General features: G+C 46.4%; 1 protein-coding gene across 2 annotated transcripts in view; it reads right to left on the bottom strand.

Moving 5' to 3' along the window:
* The window catches only part of PDP2 (pyruvate dehydrogenase phosphatase catalytic subunit 2), a 259,441-nt gene that overhangs the window by 129,140 nt on the left and 115,043 nt on the right, over positions 1-15,258 (bottom strand). The window lies entirely within an intron of this gene.

Raw genomic sequence — 15,258 nt, 5'->3', positions numbered from 1 at the left:
TCATGTGGACACCTTCCTTTGAGAACCTCTTCCTTGGTAACCCAAAACTCTTGGAATACATGATGGATCTTGGGTAAGAAGATCCATCATAAGACATCTCTAGCAGATCTGGGAGCCAGGAATGCAGCAAGGCAGTTGTCTGTTTCATGGCTCCTTGGACCTTTTGGGGGCCTTATTTTTTTACTTTTAGGGAGGGACCATGCTTGGTATCCCAAAAGTTACAGGTTCTTCCCTTACATTTAGTTAAAAAGGATTAAATAGCAATCGGCGGAAAAGACCTTTGCCTGAGACTCTGAAGCCACATCTGGTCAGAATAGAAGACTAGATGGACAAGTGACTTGGTCTAACAGAAGTTAGTTTCCAAAATTCATTTAGCAATATTATGGAGCGCTTTGAACAGCTCTGTTCTCAATAAATATTTTTTCTATGCTCTTTGCTAAATGCTTCTCCTTTTCTTCCCCCCCCCCCCCCCGCCCTGCATTTGCTGATACAAGAAGCAGTTTTGTCAGGATGACCCAATTTCTTAGCTCCTGAGCCTAGCGTTTCGTTTGTGTAACTCATGACATAACTTATTTTGTGGGTTGAATCTAATGCTTGCATTCTTCTTCAGATCAGGACACTTTTCAACTGGTCAAGCTCTACCTCTGTAACGATTCTGATAGACCAGGGTTTCTCAGCCTTGGCAGGTTGAAGATGTCTGGAGGTCAACTCCCAGGCTTCCCCCAGCCAGTCACGTGCGTGTTTTGGATGTAGGCATCAGTTTTAGTACCCTGGGATTTTGAGCAAAAGGATCCTACCTCTTTCTGCTTTCTGGAGAGTTTCTGCGTGTCAGAATATTTATTTATTTATTTATTTATTTAATTAAATTTTTATACCGCCCTATTCCCGAAGGACTCAGGGCGGTTTACAGGGCAGCATAAAATACAATATAAAAATAGTATAAATTAAAATAGATTAAATTACTTAAGCCCAACAATTAAAACAATATTAAAAGCTAAAACCCCTTCAGAATAGATTTTGTCAAATCGTTACAAAGGGAGGATTTCACAGATTCGGTATAATAGAAATACCCCAACCCTGGAAGCTGATTAACAGCTGAAAATGATTGTAATACAGGACCTGCATTAATGCAGACTGATTTTAAACAGAGCAATGCAGTGCTCCTGACGGTCAGTCTTGCAGCTTTTGGCAGCATTGATATAAACCGCTCTGCAATCCAGACCCTTCTCTTCAAGCAAGGGTCATTTAAGGCTTAAAAGCAGTCAAGCTATGAATGAGATGGGTAACTTTATGTTTGAGACAATGGATAGTTAAGATGGGTGGTTTTCAGCAAGAAAATGGGGTGGCAGATTTTAACCCTTTTATCACAGACTCTTGCTTCAACTAGCTATGCCTTCAGTTACAAAGTCCACATGGGTAATTTATTGAACCTTGTCTGTGCTGGCTCTTCCCCTTGGCTTCTAGAGGGCATAGTCCAAATTGTTGTGTACGACACACTTTTGGTATGATTGGCTTGCATTAATCTTGGTAGCCATGGTACCTGCATATTCTTGGCACCAGAGGCTACAGGGATAGGTCTGAGGTGACACCAGCGGGCTTGTGATCCTGGAATGTATAGTCTACTCTAGTTGCCGGGCTGCTGCTGCTGCCGCCGCTGGAATAACTTTGACGTTTTTTAGGAGAGCAATTAGAACACCTCTAGTCCCAGAACACAAAAAAACTCAAGTTTTAACACCTGAAGAAACATAGTAGAAGAAAAATATATTCCCCAGCTTGCTCCAAGCAGTGTGCCATTCAGAAAAATGCCACTGGAAACTTGAGATGGCAATGTCTTGGGTTGTTAGGGTTCTGTAGCCTTGTTATTGTCCTGTTGTGCGACTTTTGTTCAGCTGATAGCCTGTGATTGCAGTCAGCGGAACCAGCTCGGGATCTCATTTCTGCCCTCCTGCTGTGCTCAGCTGCCAAGCAGAATCCAGCAGCTGCCCCAAATGGTTATATGACGCCAGTTGGGTATCCCACAGAAGCGACTGTCTTTTAAGGTCCCTGGTCAGTGTGTTCCTTTCCTTCACACTAGCTAGCCTTGCTTCAAGAATTCTTTTTCCGTGATTTGGTGAGGTGTCTTCCTCAAGTGACTTCATTCATTCATTCTAGATAATTTATATAGCTGCCTATATAATAACTCGCATCGACTCTAGGCGGCTTACAGATAATAAAAAATACTAAAACAATAATAAAGTACAGGTAGTCCTTGACTTACAACAGTTCTTCGTGTCCGTTCAAAGTTACAGTGTGAAAAAGAGTGACTTATGACCCATTTTTCACATGTTTGACCTTTGCAGCATCCCCATGGTCATGTGATTTACATTCGGATGCTTGGCAACTGGCTTGTGTTTATGACGGTCGTAGTGTCCCGGGGTCACCTGATTCCCCTTGGGCGACCTTCTGACAAGCAAAGTCAATGGGGAAGCCAGATGCATTTTGCAGCCGTGTTACTAAATTAACAACTGCAATGGTTCCCTTTACAACTGCGACGAGAAAGGTCATAAAGTGGGGCAAAACTCACTTAGCAATAGTTTCACTTAGCAACATAAATTTTGGGCTCAATTGTGGTTGTAAGTTGAGGACTGCTTGTAATAACCCCCCACCCCACCCCCTTTGGCGACAACACACACTCAAATCAACCATTTAATGGGCTCCATCCCTCTCAGTTCCCCAGGCCCGCTGGCAAAGCCACGTCCCCGGGGCCTTACAAAAGAGTGTCAGAGTAGGGTCAGTCTGATTTCCGGAGGGATGATGTTCCAGAGGGCGGGAGCCACCACAGCGAAGGCCCTTTTTCTGGGTCCCACCAGATGGACCTCCTTAGGGGACGGCGACCCGCAACATTTCTTGCCTCCTGGCTCTTGTAGCTTTTGCTTTGAAATACCTCACCTGGCCTTGGTAGCTCAGCATGGTTGGGACTAGTTAATTCCAGCTCTCCCAGCCCAGATGGGAAATGTTTAAAAATCCTTAAAAAATAAAAATAAAACAGCGGCCAACCAGTTCTGAAACTCTTATCAAGAACATTGCAGTTGACTTGAGGGCATCTTCACGTTGATTTCCGCCGTGGCTTGCACTTGTGATAAGTGGGGATTTTCCTTTCTGCCTCTCCCCTCCCCCCCCCCGCTTTACGGATTTTAGGACTCTGGGTTTCCATCAGCTGACAGGGCTAAACAATGAATAGAAAGCATACGCAGCTTTTAAGTAACAAGTGTGGTCATCGTCAGCCTTGGGAGCTCCCCGTGCCATTTTCTTTCACGTGGAACAAGGAAGCTGTGTTTGTTTTCTTCGGTTAGTTTGTATTTCGGTATCAGGCAGCATTGTGGCAAATCTAGGCACAGCTTCTGAGCTTTCTTTGTCCCTCTCCCGATTATGGGATGTTTCTGACCAGCATTTCCAACAAAGCCTGGGCACGATGCATTTGGAGAACCCAATGCACACATCTGGATGATTCCCTCCGCAGGATTTCTTGTATATGGTATATTCCATTCTTGACTAGTCAGTTGCAATTACACATTTTCTGTCTATAGTTCCAAAAGAAGATACCAGCTGGTCAATGCACAAAATTATTCGGGGTGGGGGGGTGGGGGGGGGGGAGAGGCAGCTTTGAGGCACTGGGCCCTGCACTTTGGCCCGGAATATCCCAATATCCCAAGTATGGTTTATATGGCCTTAACTACCCTAAATGAGCCTGACTTTCAGCAGATTTGGAATTTGATGGATAGCGTAGTAGAAATTGGCAGTGACAAGAATTGAGCTTTCCTGGAAGAAGATTTGTTGCTTATGAGACACAACATTTGAACAAGAGATTTGAGAGACACATTGGCCACTGTGAGAAGAAACTGCTGGACTGAATCGGCGCTGCTGATGTTCTTGGGGAATATGGATGCTTCTAAGGTTATCTGGTCCCTGCAGCCTGGCTGTCCAAAAGCAATTAAGGCTATATAAGAAACATCTATCTTCTAAGAATGCTTTTACTGTTACGCAGAATTCTCAGAGTGCATTTTCCACATTGCTAACTGGTTTGGTTGGGCTACTTCAGGAACTATAAGTAGCTGGCAGTAATACAAGCGATTCCTTTCAGATTGTTGATAGGCACTGTACTTACCAAAGTTTTACTACCTTGTTTTAAGAAAGTGGACCTCTTCTGAAATAGAAAGGATACAGAGTTTTAGACATGTTGTAGCACATCCAGATAATGGGAATGCAACATTCAGCACAGTGATAATCGTGCAATATCTTATTTAGTTGCTGTGGTTACCGGATTATATATATATATATATTGCACAAGTCCCCTGAGGTCATATATATTGCACAAGTCTCCTAAGCCATTGTGTTTTGTAGCAACAGTAGGTGATCTAGAGGATGCTGCCAAATAAGAGCCCAGAATGTGTGGCCCTGTACGAAGGCTACAGCTTCTATATTACTTAACCAGTTCCAAGACCAGCTGGAATCAACCGGATTTTGGTGTCCAAGTTGTCAGAAATCCTTAATTAACGCAGGCTCATTGCTTCCGATTCTCAGTCCGAGTTGGATGAGGTCCAGCTCTAACTTAGATCCTGCTCAGAGCCACCTGCAGAAGGAGACAGTTGGGTCACAGAATGACTAGCCCTGAAAATCCAGGGGTGGAGGTCCTTCAGCGTGTTTCTGTTGCGCAGCTGAGGAACAAAACCCATTTGCTTGTAGCTTACTCTTACCAATTGAGCTGTGATGAATGTGGTTCTAAGTCCAATGCGTTGAAGAGCAATTCAATTAGGAGAATGGCTTCCAGGGCGGCGTAAACTGGCCACGTCTTCTCAAAGGTCAGCTTGTCGGCCAAGAACAAAAATGGAAGACTTGCCAAGCTATTTGAAAATGGACTTGGCTCAACTTGTCAGCCAGATGTGCGGAGGAAGAAAAGATGGGAAATAGGTCTTTCTTGTGGATGAAGGGTGAATTCGTCTTAAGGGGTGAACCTGGATGTTGAGCGGACGGTTTACGCCGAGCTGCAATGTTCAATATTCTTTGGGAAGGGAATCAAGTCTTTGCTGCGTTCCATAAGCGTTTCTTTCCACTTAAACACCAGAGATTCCTTATAGCAGATAAGAGCAGAATACTTAAAGTTTGATTGTCTACTTGAGTTGCTTTGGCCATTAACATCTTTGGATCTGGAACGCCATGCCCCCTCCCCCCCCCGGTTCTGCAGTGCCAAAACAAGAGGAAATACCTTGCTTGAAAAAGAAGGGAAATATCTGCCTGAAAATGTGTATCCCTATGAATAATTATAGAAGCACATTCAGAGACCATTTCTGCAATTTAAATAAAAACCCCAATATTTTACCCAATTAAAGTAGGGAAAGCTAACCAAGGTGACTCTTCCTGGCTGCCCTATTTGCTGTCCAAATGCTGATGTGTTGGTGGGCTAATGCCTCCTTAAGTAACCCCAGCTGCCTGCAGTTAGTGCAGGTTCGCATCCCACCAGGCTCAAGGTCGACTCAGCCTTCCATCCTTCCGAGGTAGGTAAAATGAGGACCCAGATTGTTGGGGGCAATAAGCTGACTTTGTAATAATGCCGCTTGGGGGTGTGTGTGAAAGCCCTAATAAGCAGGCATATACATAGAATAAAGGCTACTGCTAAGCTTGTAAGCTGCCCTGAGTCTTCGGAGAAGGGCGGGATATAAATGGAATTTTAAAAAATCTTCTTTATCCCTAAACCAGACCATGCCTACTCAGCGCTTTCAGTTGACAGGCATCCTGTAGTCAGGTGCACGGCCACCCCGACTGCTGAAGGAGGACAAAGGCAGGTAACCCAAAAGAGCCTTTTGCTCAGAGAACGGCACTTCCTGGGGAGAAGGGCTAGGTGACCCCTTGGGGACCAAGGGGTGCTCCAAATGGGCTGGGTTGGGGTGGGGTGGTGGATTGCCTCGGGTGCCGCCCCAGTTGCTAACTGCACAGAGCTGGCTGCTGTGGAAACCCTTTTGCTTTCACTACCGCTGAAAACATTTCCCCCTCGCTGTGTTGTGCAGCCTGTTTGTTCCGTTCTTGGCATGATCTCCCAAACGGCATGAAACAATACAGCAGCGAAAGGCAGCGATGGCTCTACCATCCATCGTCTGTTGATCTCTCCCACCCCGCAACCCCCCCACCCCCAAGTGGGTTGCTTGCTTCTCTTCCTCTAAACACACAAACACGCACACACACACACACACACACACACACACATACACACACACACCATTCTTCAGCACCCTAACCCACAAGACGGCAGCGGCAATGCTTTGATCTGGCGTGTTCCTTGATACCATGGAGATTGTTTGGTTCCATCTAAACAGACTTTTTATTATTATTTTTTATTTTGCCCTTCCGCCCTTTTTGTCTTCTGCCCGATGCTCAAGATTCCTAATGGCCTAGATCACAAATGACCTGCCGTGGCCCCGGAACTCTTCTTAGGCCTGTAGCTGGAAGGAAGGGCAGGGCCTCTGGCGGGTGGGTGTTAAAGATGAGAAGAAAAAAATGAAGTGCTGCCGGTGGGGGAGAGCCAGGTGGAGCATTATGAAGGCAAGTGGCTGCTAATTCTTAGCACTTGGGTTGAGCCTCGCTTGGAGAGGCCAGCCGAATGATGAGCTGCAAGTCTCCCTCTCTCTCTGCCTGGGGGCAAAATGATGTTCTCAGTTCTTCTCCTTTGCAACAGGAAGAGACGGTGCCAGCAGGGCAAAACTCTTTAATTTCTCTTTAACTACTCCCCACCCAAATCCAAGCTTGCCAGCTTACCAGAAGGGAACAAAGCTCCGTCCCTCTGATGCACAGACCTTTTAGGTGCAGCGCATAAGGATGTCAAATCGACACGGAGATATTTAGTCTATTAAAACTATGTTCCATCAGTCATAAATGAAAAGGCACAAAATACACACACACACACACACACACAAACCGCCACAAATCGTATTGCACCCGATAGGTGATGTTCCATCAAGTCATCTTTTGACTCCTAACGATCATATATATATGTCCACTTTTTGGACAGGGGATTGCTGGTTTGAAAGAGGGGTCAAAGAGGCCATCTACATTAAGATTGAACGGCCATGTCTCAACAGAGCAAGAGGGATACGACACCCCCCATTTCCTGTTTACAACACACTCCTTTCAGCAGTTCCAAGAAGGCTCCACACCCGTTTGCACCATTCAGGTGACCCTGAGGGCATAGATAAAACTCCAAGGGGCCTCAACGACTCTCAGAAAGAGTCTAACGGCCAGATGACTGCAAGGAATATAAATCCTTCCATCCTCCACCATTCAGTCGGAAGTGAAGAAGCTTTTTGGTTGAGAAACAAAGTGTCCTCAAGGGAAAAAAAAAGTCTGTTGCTTCTTGAAAAAGCATCTTTGGGACAACCATGACCTGGATGACTGAGATTCTCCTTGGACATTTAGCAACCACATACTGGTAGACTCTCTCCATGACAATCTATCTCTAACCTGTTCTTTCATGTCTCCCAAAAGTGCCCTCAACTGTAGCCAAGTCCTTCCACCTTGCGGCTAGTTGTCCTCATGCACCTTTGCCAGAGTAATAATAATAATAATAATAATAATAATAATGATGATGATGATGATGATGATGATGATGATGATGATGTTGGAAGGGACCTTGGAGGTCTTCTAGTCCAACCCACTGCTCAGGCAGGAAACCCTATATCATTTCAGACAAATGGCCATCCAGTCTCTTCTCAAAAACTTCCAGTGTTGGAGCATTCACAGCTTCTGGAGGCAGGATGTTCCACTGGTTAATTGTTCTAACTGTCAGGAAGTTTCTCCTTAGTTCCAGGTTGCTTCTCTCCTTGATTAGTTTCCATCCGTTGCTTCTTGTCCTGCTTTCAGGTGCTTTGGAGAAGAGCTTGACTCCCTCTTCTTTGTGGCAGCCCCTGAGATATTGGAACACTGCTATCATGTCACCCCTCACCCTTCTCTTCATTAAACTAGATACACCCAATTCCTTATATGTTTTAGCCTCCAGTCCTCTAATCATCTTGGTTGCTCTTCTCTGTACATAAAGAAAGGGGGCTGACCTGGATGTTTAATTATGACATCTTGAATTGGTCAAGCCTGTCCCAGGACTTCAAAAATGGCCCAGGCCCAGCTGGGAAAAAAATGCACTTCGAAAGTCCCAGTGCAGAAGGAAATGGTATGGAAAAACAACTCTCTGTGTTTACAGAGAAACCGGGGTAAACGAAAGTGTCTGTGAAAGAGACGTTTCTGAGAGAGGAAAAGCCAGGAGCAATTAGTTCCCTCCAAGCGCATGGGAAGCTCTCTGCTCTCATTCCTCTGCCGGAGGATTTGTTGATTGTCACACCATTTGCCTAACAACAAGGTCATGCCCCCAAACAAAACGTTTACACAGCAGAGAGCTGGAAGGAGAATGGCTCTGCAGAGATCTTTGCAAACTTCATTCCAGCCTGGGTTGCAGGCAGGCCGAGCTTGTGAAAAGAGTCCATTCCACATCCATTTTTCTCACCAAATGCCTCCCGCGGTGGTTTTACTCAGGCAGTCTATGTGCCACCGGTGGCTGATTTATTTATTTATTTTTAAAGTTGCTTAAATATTCTTCAAGATAAGTTCAGACTTGCCTAAGAGACTGAGAGAGCTGGAAGGGACCTTAGAGGTCTTCTAGTCCAGGGGTCCCCAACTTTGGCAACTTTAAGACTTGGGGACTTCAACTCCCAGAAGTCCATAAGTCTTAAAGTTGCCAAGCTTGGGGACCCCTGTTCTAGTCCAGCCCCCTGCTCAAGGAGAAGACCCTATACCATTCCAGACAAGTGGCTGTCCAGTCTTTTTCTTAAAAGCCCCCAGTGATTGGGCCACCCACAACTTCTGAAGGCAAGCTGTTACACTGGTTAATTGGTCTCGCTGTTAGGATATGTCTCCTTAGTTGCAAAAACCAACAATGTCTGCTGGAGCCTTTCCCTATGCCCAGAGGCAATCACTTGTGTTGTTAAGCATTTTTTTTCTCTTTGCCTTTTGTCAAAATGTTTCCCCAAAATAATTTGGGAAGTTTAGAGTGAGAATTCCCTGCACTCGAGAATTCCCTGCACTCGAGCTTAGGACCTGAAAGGTATGTCAGAAAATGACAATTGCCCTGAACAGACGGGGGGGGGGGGGAGGAAATTTGAGCATTTGTCAAGTAGTGAGTTCACCAGATTGCAGTAATTTGGTGTCTAGATTGATCTTACCCCATGAGCAATTCCTGAACTTCTATGCAAACTGGAATTTGCTTAAGATGCCAACTTCGATGCCTCCTGGAAGTTTGCAAAGCAATCTGCACTCCAAAATGTGCATATAAAAGGAAACCTATTAGCAGTTATATATAATTTGTAATATAATTACAAATGTAATTATAAATGTAACAGTTACATTTTATTGCCTTGTTTTATATATATATGAAAAAGGTAAAGGTTCCCCTGCACATGCGTGCTAGTCGTTCAGGGGCCGGTGCTCATCTCCATTTCAAAGCCGAAGAGCCAGCGCTTGTCCGAGGACGTCTCCGTGGTCACGTGGCCGGCATGACTAGACGCCAAAGGCGCACAGAACGCTGTTACCTTCCCACCGTGGTGGTCCCTATTTTTCTACCTGCATTTTTACATGCTTTCGAACTGCTAGGTTGGCAGAAGCTGGGATGAGTAACAGGCGCTCACTGTGCTACGCGGCACTCGGAATTCGACCCAGCAAACTGCCGACCTTCTGATCGACAAGCTCAACGTCCTAACCCACTGAGCCACCGCGTCCTGTTATTATGTGGGAATAATGTTCCTCATTCTGAATAACCATTTTTGTAACTTATGGCAGAGAAATGGCCCAGATGCTGATATCAGTTTACATTTCTTTGAATTTTTTTTAAAAATTGAAAATAGCCTCAATCAAGAATTTAAAAGCTCTGATGTTCCAGTAAATAAAAATAGGCTACACAGGCAACAAATCTGGCAGTTTTAAAGAAGCAGCTTCTGTTTATAATTTAACATGTCACCTAATCTTGAGTGTTTATTCTCATATTTTAACGTAAACTACTAAGAATGGGTAGATTGCGGCAGGATATAAATGTAATCAGTCAGTCTTAAGGCTTTGCTAGATGTAGCATCAAAAATACTCTGTTGTATTTATAATTGGTCAAGAATGTATTTGGAAGGTAAAGTCAGATATCCGGCTGGGTGGAGACATTCCTGCTTTCAGCACTAAAAGTACATATATATTTATATTATTGAATGTTGCCTAGCATGTCTTTTCCTTCCTCTAACTATCAGTTACAAGCATTTATCTGTCCCAGGAGACTCAGCTGCCAAGGAAGCATGGCTGGCTAGCTTTGTTTGTCTCCCTTCATAAATGAACACTCCACTCCTTTTGCAACAAATCACATTTATTTATTCTCCTGCAAGAGGCATCTTTGTTTAATCCTGAGTAGGGTGTGCCTTAGAGGTTATCTAACCCAACTTCCCATTCAATGTAGTTTTATATAACACAATCTCTGTCTGTCTGGCAGTTGGCTGCTCTGTCATTCTTCCATCCCATGCAGGGGAAAAGATTCACCTCTTTTCTTAGCCACTAGGAAGATTTTCCTGAGGTTTGAACAAAATCTATACGCCTGCCGATTTCACCCAGTAATGCTAGTTCTCTTTTGAAGCAGACAAGAGAAATAATTGTATTCTACTGGATAGCCTCCAGACAGCTTGCTTTATTCATTTTGAGATTACGCGCAGGAAGCTCTTTCCATTGATTTATCTTTGCTTCTTCGTGTGCATGTGGGTGAGCGTGAGTAGGCAAGGCCACAGGATTTAATGTTGGCCTTGCACAGCTTTTTGCATGATGAGTTGAAGACCCCGCAGATCCATTTGCAGAACTCTGTTGAGCACGGTTAATTTTCATCTTGTTTAACATTTGCAATGGCTTAGCATGATTCCGTTGCTGTTCAGTGGCCAAACCATGCCTGACACCTCGTGACTCCATGGACCACAGCATGCCAGCCTCCCTCCCCCCCACACCCCCGTCCTCCCCTGTTGCCCAGAATCCGCCCAAACCCACGATCAGTGTGCTGATGACACCTTCTAACCATTTCACCCTCTGCCATCCACTTCTCCTTTTGACTTCCACCTTTCCCGACGTCGTACACAAGGCCAAAGGTTTCATCTAATCCATGGTTCACTGCACTGTGTGAACCTCGAAAACGGGACAGGTCAAGAACCAGGTACACCGTAAGAACAGTGAAACGTGGCTCTCTATCTGCATCTCTTGACAGTCACAGCCTCTTCCTCACCAGAAAAGCCACTGTCTTCTATCCCAGAGAGATAAAAGAAGGCTCGCAGGCACCGCAGGGTGAGTGTGGGTTCGTTGACAGCTGGATGCGCCTTTGCCATTTACGAGGACAAATGCTTCGCCAAGACAGTTGGCGAGCATTTTCATATTTCTTCCACCGGGTGGAAAATCTATCTGCGTGGTCTAGGTATGATGACCTCATCCATCAGTGAATATATATGTGCCGCAAGGTCAGCTCCGCCACCCTCCTGACTGTTCAGCCGCAGTCCACAATCAAAGAAGCTGCTTCTTCCATATTTTTTCTCTCTCTCTTTCTCCCAGCTTGACAACAGCAGTCAAGCCAGGCCTCAGCGTGGAAAGCCCGCATTTAGTCCTTGGCATCCCTGGCTTTTCTTTTTTTAAAACTTAAGTTGTTGAGGCTGGTGGGAAAGGCCAGTCAGCCAGGGACTAACCCCACCACCAGCCTTCGGCAGCAGCGCAGACATTTCCAACTCGCAACTCGCGGGCCTTCCGGGTTGAGGTGTGAGGAGCCACAGCCCAACCTCCTGGGTCTAGAAAGGACCATATTGGGAAGAGCGGGAGGAGGAGGCGAGGCCGTTTAGATGTAAAAGCCCACTCCGCACTAACAAAGCTTTGCTGCGTGGATTGCACATCCTCAGTCAAGCCTGCAGGAATTCCACTCCCCTGCGCAGCCTGCCCAGAAGCCTCGGATCCCCAAGCTTCAGCGGGCCAACCCGGGTCTCTCTCTGTGTGTGTGCGTGTGCATGGGGAAGGGGGGGGGGGTTGGGTGGCTTTGGATCGCCTAGAGACGGATCTCTCCCGCTGCCTGCGCCTCTTCCTTCCCCGCGGGACCATTATTCATCCAGCTGGACTTTCCGGTAGAACCGCCTCTCTTCGCCCGGCCCTGCGGTCGCTCCACCGCCCGGGGTCCGGGGCTTGGCAAGCGGAGGGGCGGTGCCTCGCCTCGCCCTACCCGCCCCGCACCCTTGCTCTTCTGCTCAGCCTCCAAGCCTTCCTCTCTCTCTCTCCCCCCCCCTTCCCCGAGCGCCTCTGTGTCACTCAGATCTCTATGGAGACGGGAATCAACAGCTGAGCCTCGCCCGGACCGGCCGCGCAGCCTTTGCCAAAGCCAAAAAGGCGTTCTGCAAAAAAGGCGCAGCGAGGTAGAAGGCGAGCGGGGTAAGCAGTGCGCGCTCGAGCAAGCGGGGCAGCCCAGGAGAAAGCGAGGTGGAGTAAAAGGACGGTTCCCAGGACGGACGGACGGAGGGGTGGGGGGTAGGGGGGTGGTGGTGGTGGGTGGGAGAGAGCGGCGGAACCGGGCTTGCAGTTGGCGTCGCCGAGAGTCCCTCTGGTTTCCCACCGGTGTCGCTCCGGCCGCCGCAGCTGCAGCGAAGCGACCTGCTCCATCCATCCATCCATCCATCCATCCATTTGTCTATCTATCCATCATGGGTGCAGCCTCAGCTCCGCGCATCCCTTCTCCAAGCTGCCGCCTCGCCCCCCCTCTCTCTGTCTCTCTGTCTCTCTGTCTCTCTCTGTCTCTCTCTCTGTGTCTCTGTCTCTGTCTCTGTCTCTGTCTGTCTGTCTGTCTGTCTGTCTGTCTGTCTGTCTGTCTCTCTCTCTCTCTCTCTCTCTCTCTCTCTCTCTCTTGCAGACCGTCCTACCTCCTACTCTGTCTGGGCGCGCTCCCTTGCACATCAGCCCCGTTGAAACCTCATCCATAGATGGCCATGGACAGGGGGACCCGTCTCTCTCTTTCTCTTTCTCTTTCTCTTTCTCTCTCTCTCCCCGCAAGCCACATTTCCCCCCCCACTCTGATTTTGGGTGAAGGGCCCCCCTCGGGAGGGCGCCGTGTTGGAAACGGCGCGCCGGAGCGTCTTCCCCCCCCCTTTTTTTTGTGATTTGCAGCGCAGGCAACACGATGACGTCATTTTCGCTCTAGACGGATGAATTCGGGATGCGATCTCGCTTTCTTTTGTTTTCCCACCCGGCTGTAGCGTAAATAATGCAATATATAAAAATAATTTTTTAAAAAAAAACATCTGCTCTCTCTGCAAGCCTGTGATCGCTTTGCAGGTCTCTCTCTCTCTCTCTCTCTTAGGCATCTCTAGGTGCCGAGAGTGAGGTTGGTTGAATGGTTTTCCGTTAGTTGTGGCTGGAGGTCCGTTTCGCTCCCGTGGATCCGTCTGCTGGTCCTATTGGGTTGTTTAAGAGTGCCGCCGCCTCGGAGCAGCCTCTTTGGTCTGTTTGCCTTTCTGGTGGGCGATACTGCTGCAGAGGAAGCAAAAAAAAAAGTCACCTTGAGACGCAGAGACTTTAATTAATTGCAAATGCAGAAGTTATGCAGGAGGGCTGCTTGGCTCAATCTGCTGGATGCTTAATGCTTTTTGTTTGAGTAAACATTTGAAAATAGCTGGCTACCCTCTGCCGGGGCAAGTTAACCTTAGCTGAGCTTTGCCTAGAGATTTCCACTTATATGTTTTTACATTTACAACCTCAGCAGCTTTTTGTTCCGGACTTATCTGTCTGTGTGAAGAGATCCTGCTTTGCGCTCTGCTCTGGTTTATTAACCCAAGAAGTGATCATGAGGCTGGATCAACAGTCGATCCAAGAACTTCAGCAAGTCAATAGACTTGAGATGACCTTCTGTATAAGGGATCAGTGCTTCTCAAGCTCAGCAGCTTTAAGAAGTATGGATTTCAGCTCCCAGAATCTCCCAGCTGGCATGCTTCCACACTTCTTAAGTTGGTGAGCTGGTGAAACCCCTAAAGAGGAGCATTAAGCATTAAGTCCCCCTTCAGTCCATCCTGGGCAAAGTTGCTTGGCATTCACTTCTGCCTCCAGAAGTGGTGAATGCTCCAACACTGGAAGTTTTTAAGAAGAGAGCGGACAGCCATTTGTCTGAAATGGTATAGGGTTTCCTGCCTTAGCAGGGGGTTGGACTAGATGACCTCCAAGGTCCTCTTCTTCTTCTTCTTCTTCTTCTTCTTCTTCTTCTTCTTCTTCTTCTTCTTCTTCTTCTTCTTCTTCTTCTTCTTCTTCTTCTTCTTATTATTATTATTATTATTATTATTATTATTATTATTATTATTATTATTATTATTATTATTTCCTTGCAAAAATTGCAAGCCAGACTATGACACAAATCCTCCCAAGGCTGTTTTTTTTTCAAAAGGCAACTGGCCTTTCTTGTTGTTTTTTTTCCTTGAAGATGTTTCACTTCTCAACTAAGAAGTTTCTTCAGTTCAGTAAATTGAGGAAGCTTCTTGGTTGCCCCTTTGGGACAACCATGAACTGGGTGACTGAGAATCTCCATTGATGATGCCAAGGCTTCTTTGCACAAAACCTTACAAACTCATTATCAGAATTGAGGAACTGGTTTGCATTATACCTGTCCAAGGATTTGTGACATGCCTATTGTACTGAAAACAAGCATGCAAATCTTTATTTCTGTCCTAAACCAAGCCATCTACATATTTGCAGCATTTCTCTTTAAGCTTTGATCCTGGCTATTGAAAACCAACTGTGGTGCAGAGAAACACCTTGTTTTGCAGTTTTGCATCATCCACCATCGTGAGACATGATTTTTGTACCTGGCCAGATCTCTAGACCATGGGTGGGAAGTCGTGTTCTTTTCTTGGTTGCTAAACTGCAGCTCCCAGAACTTCAGCCTGAAGTCAGCTGGGGGATCCAGTTCAGTAAGATCTGGGGATGGGGGGCACGCAGTATTCACCCATGCTAGTGATAAACAGACCTGATCCGAGAAAATTGCTAGGCTTGTCAAAGTTGTCAAGGTTGCAGAGCCCTGGTCTAAGAATCTTGAAAAGGAATATTTAAGCATCCCATGTAAAAGTGTGCTTAGCTTTTCCTTCAGTCCATCTGCACTTCAATCCTAGCAGGCATGTGTTGAGCAAAAAGTACTTCTTTAATTGGGAGATGCTTCTAGTCCCT

The sequence above is a fragment of the Vipera ursinii genome (genome assembly GCF_947247035.1).
Source record: "Vipera ursinii genome assembly, chromosome: 10".
Lineage (NCBI taxonomy): Eukaryota > Metazoa > Chordata > Lepidosauria > Squamata > Viperidae > Vipera > Vipera ursinii.
The sequence above is the reverse complement of the archived record's forward strand: the minus strand, read 5'-3'. Positions and strand labels throughout refer to the sequence as shown.